This window comes from Scyliorhinus torazame, chromosome 1, assembly GCF_047496885.1.
Source record: "Scyliorhinus torazame isolate Kashiwa2021f chromosome 1, sScyTor2.1, whole genome shotgun sequence".
Classification (NCBI taxonomy): Eukaryota; Metazoa; Chordata; class Chondrichthyes; order Carcharhiniformes; family Scyliorhinidae; genus Scyliorhinus; species Scyliorhinus torazame.
In genome coordinates this window covers 3,755,923-3,768,944 of record NC_092707.1, presented here as the reverse complement: position 1 = coordinate 3,768,944, position 13,022 = coordinate 3,755,923, and the positions used below count along the sequence as shown (strand labels likewise).

The following is a 13,022-nucleotide window of genomic DNA, read 5'->3' as shown; positions in this document are numbered from 1 at the left end:
GTCTGGTAACCAGCTTACCGACTGACTGGTAACCAGCTTACCGACTGTCTTGTAAACAGCTCACCGACTGACTGGGAACCCTCTTACTGACCAACTGGTAACCCGCTTACTGACTGACTGGTAACCCGCTTACTGACTGACTGGTAACCAGCTTACCGACTGTCTGGTAACCCGCTTACCGACTGACTGGTAACCCGCTTACCGACTGTCTGGTAACCAGCTCACCGACTGGTAACCAGCTGACTGTCTGGTAACCAGCTCACCGACTGTCTGGTAACCAGCTCACTCACTGACTGACTGGTATCCAGCTTACTGACTGTCTGGTAACCAGCTCACCGACTGTCTGGTAACCAGCTCGCCGACTGTCTGGTAACCAGCTCAATGACTGTCTGGTAACCAGCTCACCGACTGACTAGTAACCGTCTTACCGACTGACTGGTAACCAGCTCACTGACTGACTAGTAACCGTCTTACTGACTGACTGGTAACCAGCTCACCGACTGACTGGTAACCAGCTCAATGACTGGTAACCAGCTCAATGACTGCTCACCGACTGCCTGGTAACCAGCTCAACGACTGACTGGTAACCAGCTCAACGACTGCTCACCGATTGTCTGGTAACCAGCTCACCGACTGTCTGGTAACCAGCTCAACGACTGTCTGGTAGCCAGCTTACCGACTGACTGGTAACCAGCTCACCGACTGTCTGGTAACCAGTTCACCGACTGACTGGTAACCAGTTCACCGACTGTCTGGTAAGCAGCTCACCGACTGACTGGTAAGCAGCTCATCGACTGTCTGGTAAGCAGCTCACCGACTGTCTGGTAAGCAGCTCACCGACTGACTGGTAAGCAGCTCATCGACTGTCTGGTAACCAGCTCACCGACTGTCTGGTAAGCAGCTCACCGACTGACTGGTAAGCAGCTCATCGACTGTCTGGTAACCAGCTCATCGACTGTCTGGTAACCAGCTCACCGACTGACTGGTAAACAGCTCACCGACTGTCTGGTAACCAGTTCACCGACTGTCTGGTAACCAGCTCACCGACTGACTGGTAAGCAGCTCATCGACTGTCTGGTAACCAGCTCACCGACTGACTGGTAACCAGTTCACCGACTGTCTGGTAAGCAGCTCACCGACTGACTGGTAACCAGTTCACCGACTGTCTGGTAAGCAGCTTAACGACTGTCTGGTAACCAGCTCACCGACTGACTGGTAAGCAGCTTAACGACTGTCTGGTAACCAGCTCACCGACTGACTGGGAACCCTCTTACTGACTGACTGGTAACCCGCTTACTGACCGACTGGTAACCAGCTTACCGACTGTCTGGTAACCCGCTTACTGACTGACTGGTAACCCGCTTACTGACTGACTGGTAACCAGCTTACCGACTGTCTGGTAAGCAGCTCACCGACTGACTGGTAACCAGCTCACCGACTGACTGGGAACCCGCTTACTGACTGACTGGTAACCCGCTTACTGACCGACTGGTAACCCGCTTACTGACTGACTGGTAACCAGCTTACCGACTGTCTGGTAAGCAGCTCACCGACTGACTGGTAAGCAGCTTAACGACTGTCTGGTAACCAGCTTACCGACTGACTGGTAACCAGCTCACCGACTGACTGGGAACCCGCTTACTGACTGACTGGTAACCCGCTTACTGACCGACTGGTAACCAGCTTACCGACTGTCTGGTAACCCGCTTACTGACTGACTGGTAACCCGCTTACTGACCGACTGGTAACCCGCTTACTGACTGACTGGTAACCCGCTTACTGACTGACTGGTAACCAGCTTACCGACTGTCTGGTAACCCGCTTACTGACTGACTGGTAACCCGCTTACCGACTGTCTGGTAACCAGCTCACCGACTGGTAACCAGCTTACTGACTGGTATCCAGCTCACCGACTGTCTGATAACCAGCTCACCGACTGGTAACCAGCTGACTGTCTGGTAACCAGCTCACCGACTGTCTGGTAACCAGCTCACTCACTGACTGACTGGTATCCAGCTTACCGACTGTCTGGTAACCAGCTCACCGACTGTCTGGTAACCAGCTCACCGACTGACTGGTGACCAGCTCGCCGACTGTCTGGTAACCAGCTTACTGACTGGTAACCAACTTGCTGACTGACTGGTATCCAGCTCACCGACTGTCTGGTAACCAGCTCACCTACTGTCTGGTAACCAGCTCACCGACTGACTGGTGACCAGCTCGCCGACTGTCTGGTAACCAGCTTACTGACTGGTAACCAACTTACTGACTGACTGGTATCCAGCTCACCGACTGTCTGGTAACCAGCTCACTCACTGACTGACTGGTATCCAGCTTACTGACTGTCCGGTAACCAGCTCACCGACTGTCTGGTAACCAGCTCACCGACTGGTAACCAGCTCACTGACTGGTAACCAGCTTACTGACTGACTGGTGGAATACCAACTGACAATCCACCTGCTGACTAGTTACCAGTTTAAAGCATTGGCATTATTATTTAATGTATAAGTTGTTGTATAATGTGTATGGTTATTTAATCTAAAAATCATTAATATATAATATCTATAAAGTTACTGCGTAGCAAGACATTGTCTAATGAGGTTTGCTATTACTTAGAAGATTTAATCTGTAAACCATTGCTAAATAATCTAAAGTTTAACTATAAATGGAGAAGTGATTCCTAAAAATGTATCAAGTGTTGCTAATGTTATTTGATGTTTGTTTATAGTTTACTATAATAATAATAATCTTTATTGTCACAAGTAGATGCGCTGTTAGGTGAATTGGACATTCTGAATTCTCCCGCTGTGTACCCAAACAGGCGCCGGAGTGTGGAGACTAGGGGATTTTCACAGTAACTTCATTGCAGTGTTAATGTAAGCCTACTTGTGACATTAAAGATTATGATGTTCGGGTACACCGAGGGAGAATTCAGAATGTCCAATTCACCGAGCAACGCGTCTTTCGGGACTTGTGGGAGGAAACCGGAGCACCCGGAGGAAACCCACGCAGACACGGGGAGAACGTGCAGACTCTGCACAGACAGTGACCCAAGCCGGGAATCGAACCTGGGACCCTGGTGCTGTGAAGCAACAGTGCTAACCACTGTGCTACCGTGCCGCCCCACTATGTAGGGAGTTGAATTTAATAAATGCTCGGCTATGTAAGTAAGAATAGCAGTTTCTGGTGATGACATGGAATGTTCTACTTGGAGATGTGATTGTTGACTATACTGGGCATTTATTGCAGATGTCTAAACCTCAGTATTCTCCTTGCTGTCAGCCAGTGCATTCCAAATCCTAATCACTCCTGTTTTTAAAAAAAAGTAGTTGACTTCATGATTTCTCTGGTTCATTGTAACATCGCACTTTCTCATTGCTGACTCTTCAGTCATTGGAAACAGTTTCTCTGTCTCCCGAAACCATCCATAATTTTAAACACGTCAATAAAATCCCCACTTAACCACCTTCTTTTCTCTAAGGAGAATAATCCCGGCTTCTCCAGCATATCCAGCTGAATGCAATCCTTCACACCTGGGACCATCGAAGGCGCAGAGTCGTTACAGCACTGAGGGAGGCCATTCGGCCTATCGAGTTTATGCTGCCTCTCTGCAGAGTCATCCCCCCTCTTTAAACCCTCTAACCGTACAAGTTCATTTTCCTTGTGCCCATTTAACTTCCTTTTGAAATCATTCATCGTCTCTGCTTCCACCTCTCTCCATAGACAGCAACTGACCAGATATTCAGCCTTACATTGAAATATATTTTTTTAATGGGATATGTGCTTAGCCCGTACTTGTTCTCCATCCCTAATTGCCCCTTGAGAAGGTGGTGGTGAGCTGCTGCCTTGGCAGATTGAGCTGCAGTCCATGTGGTGTAGGTACACCCACTGTGCTTTGAGGGAGGGAGTTCCAGGATGTTGCCCTGGCGACAGTGAAGGAACGGCCGATATATTTCCCAGTCGGGGTGGTGAGTGACTTGGAGGGGACCCTCCAGGTGGTGGGGTTCCAGGTATCTGCTGCTCTTGTCCTTCGAGATGGTAGTGGTCGCATGTTTGGAAGGTGCTGTCGAAGGCAGCATGGTGAGTTTGGTGATATTTTGCGGTTAAATATTGGTCTGGACACCAGGGATAACTTGCCTGCTCTTCAAAGCAATGCCATGGGATCTTTAATGTCCACTTCAAAGGACAGATAGAGCCTTGCTTCAATATCTCATCGGAAAGATAGTGCCTCTGACAGTAACCCTCAGTATACTGCCAGGGATTTGAACCTGCATCTCCTGACTCCGAAACTAGAGAATTACCAACTGAGCCATGTCCCATATCCACGAGCTTCGGTTTTGCTAATAAGTCAAAAAATAATCTACTTTTTCAAGCTCCTTTTGAACGATAGTGCACACAACATGCACACGCCTGATCCATCCTCTCTGTTACCATCAAAAACACAAATCAAGTTAGCGAAACATGATTTATATTTAACAAATTGCTCACCCTCTTGTATTAGGCCATGTTTCTCATACTGCCTGTTAATATTCTTCCAGGTTATTGGTTTTGAAAGCTCCGTTATCTGATGTTAAACTGGTGAGCCTGTAATATTCAGGTCTGTCCATATTGCAGTTTACAACATCCTGCAATAAAAATATTAAAGTCACAATTTGAGCAGATAAAGATCTAGTAGCTCCTTCACTGTAATATAAACGAAACCATATCTCCAAAAATAACTTCATGATTTCACAGCCAGATTTCATCCCCGTGTCTGTGTGGGTCTCACCCCCACAACCCAAAGATGTGCAGGGTCGGTGGATAGGCCACACTAAATTGCCCCTTGGGAAAAAAATAATAATTGGGTGCTCGAAATTAAAAACAGAAATAAAATGCTATTGCAGATCTCGATAATTCTCAGCTTTAATCTTTTTTTTCCGAAACGCATTTTATTCAAACTTGTATCAAAGTAGGTTACAGCAAATAAACACCCCGGGAAACATTCTTCCCAACAATCAACTATACAGTCTGTACAGATTTTTCTCTTCCCCACCCCCTTTGCGACGAACAGCTCCTCAAACACGGTCACAAACATCCCCCACCTTTTCTCAAACTCCCCTGCTGAGCTTAACTCATACTTTATCTTCTCTAACCGCAGGAAGTAATACAGGTCACCCAACCAAGCTGCTACCCCAGTCAGTGGCGATGCCGACCGCCACTCCAGCAAAATTCGCCGCCATGCAATCAGAGAGGGGGAGGCCACAACATCGGCCTTCCTCCTCTCCATGAGCTCTGGCTTCTCTGAAACACCAAATATCTCCACCAAAGGGTCCGGGTCCACTCCCTCCTCCACTATCCTGGCTCAGACCACTAACACTCCCGCCCAGAAACTTCCCAATTTTTCACAACCCCAAAACACGTGCGTGTGATTCGCTGGCCCCCGCCCACACCTCTCACACTCATCTGCTGCCTCTTGAAAGAACCCACTCATTCTCGCCCGAGTCTTATGCACCCTGTGCACCACCTTAAACTGTATCAGGCTCATCCTTGCACAAGAGGAGGTCCCGTTTACCCTTCGCAGTGCCTCACTCCATACTCCCCAATTGATTTCCATTCCCAACTCCGCTTCCCATTTCTCGTTGATCTTCACCACCCGCTCGCCTCCCTGCTCCTCCAGCCACTTCTATATATCCCCAATTCTTTCCTCCCCTTCCACATCCGGAAGCAGCCTCAGTTTTAATCTTGGACAGTCATCAAATTAACATTTTAGAACCTTGTGCAGATTTGTTTTGCTAAATACAGGAGTGATTTAATTTTTCTGGTGCTTTATAGCTAAAGTATAGACTGCATTGGGCATTGCAGATTGTATTTTCAGGATGTGATGTGATTGAGGTTGAATCATGTGGGTATTGAAACTCATCCACTGTGTCCATCTGCCTTCATACTAACTACTGCAATTTAAAAAATTCTTTCAGGGGATGTGGGAGGTGCTGGCAGAGAGATGTCCATCCCTAATCACGTGGCCTGTTAGGCTGCTTCAGAGGGCAGTTCAAAGTCAACTTTTACTTGTGGGTTAACTGCCGTGAGTCTAATATCACAGGTGGGCCGGGGAAAGGTAGTAGATTTCCTGCCCTAAACACCCATGACAATTCATAGCTTCAATCTCCCTATTACTGACGCGAGCTTCCAATTCCAGATTTTTAATGAATTGAATTAAACTTCAGCTGCTGCTGTTGTGGAATTTGAGCTGGTGACCACAAGAGCGTTAGCCTTGTGAATGTTTAAAGAAGCAATTTGAAGTCAGTCTTCCACTTTCCATTAAGTGAAAATGTCAGTGGCGGGTGTGGTTAGAAACTCGGCGATAGAACATTACAGCGCAGTACAGGCCCTTCGGCCCTCGATGTTGCGCCGACCTGTGAAACCACTCTAAAGCCCATCTACACTATTCCCTTATCGTCCATATGTCTATCCAATGACCATTTGAATGCCCTTAGTGTTGGCGAGTCCACGACTGTTGCAGGCAGGGCATTCCACACCCTTACTACTCTCTGAGTAAAGAACCTACCTCTGACATCTGTCTTATATCTATCTCCCCTCAATTTAAAGCTATGTCCCCTCGTGCTAGACATCACCATCCGAGGAAAAAGGTTCTCACTGTCCACCCTATCCAATCCTCTGATCATCCTGTATGCCTCAATTAAGTCACCTCTTAACCTTCTTCTCTCTAACGAAAACAGCCTCAAGTCCCTCAGCCTTTCCTCATAAGATCTTCCCTCCATACCAGGCAACATTCTGGTAAATCTCCTCTGCACCCTTTCCAATGCTTCCACATCCTTCCTATAATGCGGCGATCAGAATTGCACGCAATACTCCAAATGCGGCCGCACCAGAGTTTTGTACAGCTGCAACATGATCTCATGGCTCCGAAACTCATTCCCTCTACCAATAAATGTTAACACACTGTACGCCTTCTTAACAACCCTCTCAACCTGGGTGGCAACTTTCAGGGATCTATGTACATGGACACCGAGATCTCTCTGCTCATCCACACTGCCAAGAATCTTACCATTAGCGCAGTACTCTGTCTTCCTGTTATTCCTTCCAAAATGAATCACCTCACACTTTTCTGCATTAAACTCCATTTGCCACCTCTCAGCCCAGCGCTGCAGCTTACCTATGTCCCTCTGTAACATCCTTCCGCACTGTCCACAACTCCACCGACTTTAGTGTCACCTGCAAATTTACTCACCCATCCTTCTACGCCCTCCTCCAGGTCATTTATAAAAATGACAAACAGCAGAGGCCCCAAAACAGATCCTTGTGGTACACCACTAGTAACTGGACTCCAGTCTGAACATTTCCCATCAACCACCACCCTTTGTCTTCTTCCAGCTAGCCAATTTCTGATCCAAACTGCAAAATCACCCTGAATCCCATGCCTCCGTATTTTCTGCAGTAGCCTACCGTGGGGAACCTTATCAAACGCTTTACTGAAATCCATATACATCACATCAACTGCTTTACCCTCATCCACCTGTTGGTCACCTTCTCAAAGAACTCAATAAGGTTTGTGAGGCACGACCTACCCTTCACAAAACCGTGTTGACTATCTCTAATCAAATTATTCCTTTCCAGATGATTATACATCCTATCTCTTATAAACCTTTCCAAGATTTTGCCCACAACAGAAGTAAGGCTCACTGGTCTAGAGTTACCGGGGTTGTCTCTACTCCCCTCCTTGAACAAGGGGACAACATTTGCTATCCTCCAGTCTTCTGGCACTATTCCTGTAGATAAAGATGACTTAAAGATCAAAGCCAAAGGCTCAGCAATCTCCTCCCTAGCTTCCCAGAGAATCCTAGGATAAATCCCATCCTGCTCTGCTCCGATTAAACCTGTACTTCAATGACTGGATGGCGAATTCCCCTCTTTAAAACAGCTCAATTTAACATGTCAGACTTGAAATGTTTTAAGAAGATGTTTGATGTGATTTGTGCTCCTGGGCTCCGAGTCGGTGCTTGCCTCAAGAGTTCACTTTGTGCTGAATCAAAAATGCAGAATCTTTATTGCTGTGATGGTATGCATTAGGGGTATTACGGTACCCTATGATGCCGGGAGGCTATTGGTGGATAGACGCCGGGTCCCAATTGGATCATCCGCCTACTGGCTCCACCCAGTAAGGCGGAGTATAAGAGCCCGGGTTCTCCCAGCAGCCGCATTCTGTAACTGTGCTGCTGGGGAACAAGTCTGCGTAATAAAGCCATCGATTGACTCCTCCTCATCTGGTCTCAGCAGTGATTGATTGTGCTACAATTGCTGAACTGTTGCACTCCCGAATCTCACATTAGCGAGCTTCCCTAAACTTTGAATGAGACATTTAAGGCTTCCGGTGACGGCGGGTGGGAGGCGGCCGCACAATGGAGGGCTCCCGTTCGGGAACGGCATTTTCGGGGCTATAAGCCCGGTCCCAGGGTCCACGGAGGCGGCAAAAGCAGGGAGAAGGCACAGAGGAGGCACAGTGAAGGCACAGTAAAGAAGAATGTCGAGGGTGAGCAAAAAAACGGCCGTAAAAAAAAACAGCTGAAGGTCCGCCGGGGAGTGGAAAGGTCACCAAGGAAAATGGAAGCTGGAGCATTGGGGGAGGCCGCATTGCTTACGGCTGAAGAAATAACTAAGGTGATGCCTGCGGAATTCGAAAGGCAGTTTACAAAATGCATGGAGACGGTGAGGAAGGAGATGAGGGAGGTTTTGAGTATGCTGGTGGAGGAGACGATTTCCCCGGTGACGATAGCGGTGGAGAGCGCAGTAGCGGAGGTGCGGGAGCAAGGGGAGGCGCTGAAGGAAGTGGAGGAGACATTATTGCAGCACGGTGATCAACTTACCGAGATGGGGAAGGAGATGCGGAAGGTGATGGATACTAACAAGGATCTGCGAGGAAAAATGGAAGACCTGGAAAACAGATCCAGGCGACAGAATTTGAGGATTGTGGGGCTGCCCGAAGGAGTTGAAGGACCGAAGCCGACTGAGTATTTTGCCGCGATGTTGGCAAAACTATTGGGGGAGGGGGAGGATCCCTCCCGATATGAACTGGATCGGGCTCATCGGTCGTGGAGGCCTGTACCGAAGGCGAGTGAGCCGCCAAGGGCAGTGACTCTGTGCTTCCGTAGGTACAGTGCGAAGGAGAAGGTCCTGTGCTGGGCCAAGCAGAAGCGGGTGGTGCAGTGGGCTGGAGTTGGTATGCGTGTATACCAGGACTTTACGGTGGAGCTGGCAAGGAGGCGGGCTGCCTTCAACCGGGTGAAGAGGGCACTGTACATTGGCAAGGTGCGGTGCGGCATTGTATATCCAGCGAAGCTGAGGGTGACTTACAAGCTCAGGGACTTTTATTTTGGAATGGCGGAAGCAGCGGAGGAGTTTGCGAAAGCAGAAGGACTGTGGCAGAACTGACAAACTGAGGAATGGCCATGTGCCGATGTAACCTCAGGACTGTATTTTCTTCTTTTTTGTATCACTGCGTGCGGGTGTATGGGCTAAAGGAGCCAATGTGGTATATATTTGGACAAGGGAAGTGATGGGACTTTCACTCGAAATGAGGGCTCTTTGGGGTGTAGGTGGATATGCGGGGTTTGTGTGCTAAAAGGGGATTTCTGGGCTTTCCTCGGGCCGGGCAAGGGGGAAAGGGACCCGGGCGGGGGCCTCCACGCTGGCCGGTTTAAGCCGGCCAGTGAATGGGGGTGAGGTGGGGGGAGGGGCTGCGGCCATCGGAGCCTGGCAGAACAGGGTCCGAGTGGAAAGACACTGCTTGATTAGGGATAGTCAGCACGGATTTGTGAGGGGTAGGTCTTGCCTTACAAATCTTATTGCATTCTTTGAGGAGGTGACCAAGCATGTGGATGAAGGTAAAGCAGTGGATGTAGTGTACATGGATTTTAGTAAGGCATTTGATAAAGTTCCCCATGGTAGGCTTATGCAGAAAGTAAGGAGACATGGGGTAGTGGGAAATTTGGCCAGTTGGATAACGAACTGGCTAACCGATAGAAGTCAGAGAGTGGTGGTGGATGGCAAATATTCAGTCTGGATCCCAGTTACCAGTGGCGTACCGCAGGGATCAGTTCTGGGTCCTCTGCTGTTTGTGATTTTCATTAATGACTTGGATGAGGGAGTTGAAGGGTGGGTCAGTAAATTTGCAAACGATACGAAGATTGGTGGAGTTGTGGATAGTAAGGAGGGCTGTTGTCGGCTGCAAAGAGACATACATAGGATGCAGAGCTGGGCTGAGAAGTGGCAGATGGAGTTTAACCCTGAAAAGTGTGAGGTTGTCCATTTTGGAAGGACAAATATGAATGCGGAATACAGGGTTAACGGTAGAGTTCTTGGCAATGTGGAGGAGCAGAGAGATCTTGGGGTCTATGTTCATACATCTTTGAAAGTTGCCACTCAAGTGGATAGAGCTGTGAAGAAGGCCTATGGTGTGCTCGCGTTCATTAACAGAGGGATTGAATTTAAGAGCCGTGAGGTGATGATGCAGCTGTACAAAACTTTGGTAAGGCCACATTTGGAGTATTGTGTACAGTTTTGGTCGCCTCATTTTAGGAAGGATGTGGAAGCTTTGGAAAAGGTGCAAAGAAGATTTACCAGGATGTTGCCTGGAATGGAGAGTAGGTCTTACGAGGAAAGGTTGAGGGTGCTAGGCCTTTTCTCATTAGAACGGAGAAGGATGAGGGGCGACTTGATAGAGGTTTATAAGATGACCGGGGAATAGATAGAGTAGACAGTCAGAGACTTTTTCCCCGGGTGGAACAAACCATTACAAGGGGACATAAATTTAAGGTGAATGGTGGAAGATATAGGAGGGATATCAGAGGTAGGTTCTTTACCCAGAGAGTACTGGGGGCATGGAATGCACTGCCTGTGGAAGTAGTTGAGTCGGGAACATTAGGGACCTTCAAGCAGCTATTGGATAGGTACATGGATTAAGGTAAAATGATATAGTGTAGATTTATTTGTTCTCAAGGGCAGCACGGTAGCATTGTGGATAGCACAATTGCTTCACAGCTCCAGGGTCCCAGGTTCGATTCCGGCTTGGGTCACTGTCTGTGCGGAGCCTGCACGTCCTCCCCGTGTCTGCGTGGGTTTCCTCCGGGTGCTCCGGTTTCCTCCCACAGTCCAAAGATGTGTGGGTTAGGTGAATTGGCCAATGATAAATTGCCCTTAATGTCCAAATTGCCCTTGGTGTTGGGTGGAGGTGTTGAGTTTGGGTAGGGTGCTCTTTCCAAGAGCTGGTGCAGACTCAAAGGGCCGAATGGCCTCCTTCTGCACTGTAAATTCAATGATAATCTATGATTAATCTAGGACAAAAGTTCGGCACAACATCGTGGGCCGAAGGGCCTGTTCTGTGCTGTATTTTCTATGTTCTATTTTCTATGTTCTATGAGTGGTCTAGCCGGGGTGGAAAGTTGGGGGGAAGGAACTGGGGTTGGGGGGAGGAGTTTTACATGAGTCAGTGGACGGGAGGAGTTGGAGGGAGGGGGGGTGGTGGACTCTATAGGTTAATGGTGACCATGGGCGGTCCCGGACTCCCTTTTTCTTTTTCTCCTTTGTTTCTTGTTTCCACCGTGGGAGGGTTTGTTTTATTGGATGCATATATTGACAGGTGGGCCGTTGTTTGGGGTGGTGGGAGGAAGGGATCGTTGTTATTGTTAAGGGGATTGATTTTGTATTTGTTACCATTACTGTCTGTGGGTGGGGGGTAAATTTTGAAGGAAAATGGAGAATAAAAACATATATATAAAAAAAAAAGAAGAATGAGACATTGAGGGCAGGTTTTACCCGGTACTTCGACAACCTGCCTGAACTGGAGAGCGAATTAGCCCATCTTGGAACGTGGGGGAGAACAGTCTTCTGCTAGTTTGGACTTGAGAGGGTGGCGCTGGTAAACGTTGTAAATTTCAGACCTGCAATTGGCCCTCAAAGTTATTCATTCTCTGTGGGAATTTTTGAATCGGATGAAGAACAATCAGGAGGCAACTTTAATGAGATGCCAAATGCCACGTATGTTTTCTAGATCAACTGTGAAGATATCTGGGAACCAACTGGAAACGCTGCTCACTTTGGCGTGTTTCACTGGGTAGAGTTAGTGTGCAGGCTTCAAGTGCTGGGTTTGACTGGACGTATTTAGTGCAATTGTATTTGCACTAATATGAATGTGTAAGAGTTTATTATCGTTTGTGCTCAGCAGAGAGAGGAGATAAATATCTAAGCAAAGATGAGACAGATAAAAGAGTAGTCAGAAGTTGTGGTTAGGTTTGTTAAGATGCTGCTTGTGTGATAGTGACTATTTTACAGCACATGTTTCAAATTAATGTGAAACTTTCTGCTGCACAGGGCTATCAGTAAAAGGGGTCCCTGCCCCCAGGTTCCATCTCTCTTCCCGACACACAACAGCATTTTCTCAAATGCACACACCTCGTGATAGCACACAGCAGCAGAATAAGTGATTGTGTATTTCTATAGCATCTTCCATAGCCTTAGGGCATCTCCCTCGCTTTCCAGCTAATGCAGTATCATCAGCCTGACCTTGGCCAGAAAAGACCCTGCCAGCGACCCAAACACCACCTAACCAGCCCGAGGGAGTGCAGACCTCGAACACGCCAAAGGGAAGACCTGTACAATCTGAGGGCTTCTCAATTAACCGAATGGACTGGACAGTGTCCTTGGGCAAGGCGAAGGGTGGAGGCGTTTGCCTCCTCGTCAACTCCTCCTGGTGCTCAGATGTAGCGACGCTGGTGACCTACTGCTCCCCGGACCTGGAATACCCGACCGTGAAGTTCCGCCCAAACCACCTTCCGCGGGAGTTCACTTCGGCCGTTATCACAGCGGTCTACATCCAACCCCAGGCAGAAGTGAAGAAGGTGCTGGACGAATTGTACACAGTTATAAATAACAGTGAAACAGAACACCCGGAGGCCTTGTTCGTTGTGGCCGGAGACTTCAACAAGGCCAACCTCAAGAGTGTACTGCCAAAATTCCACCAGCACATCTGT

At 48.3% G+C, this 13,022-nt stretch overlaps 1 protein-coding gene across 4 annotated transcripts in view; it reads left to right on the top strand.

Moving 5' to 3' along the window:
• LOC140426618 (V-type proton ATPase 116 kDa subunit a 2-like) overlaps positions 1–13,022 on the top strand; it is a 155,806-nt gene that overhangs the window by 1,864 nt on the left and 140,920 nt on the right. The gene's annotated exons all lie outside the window — the stretch shown is intronic.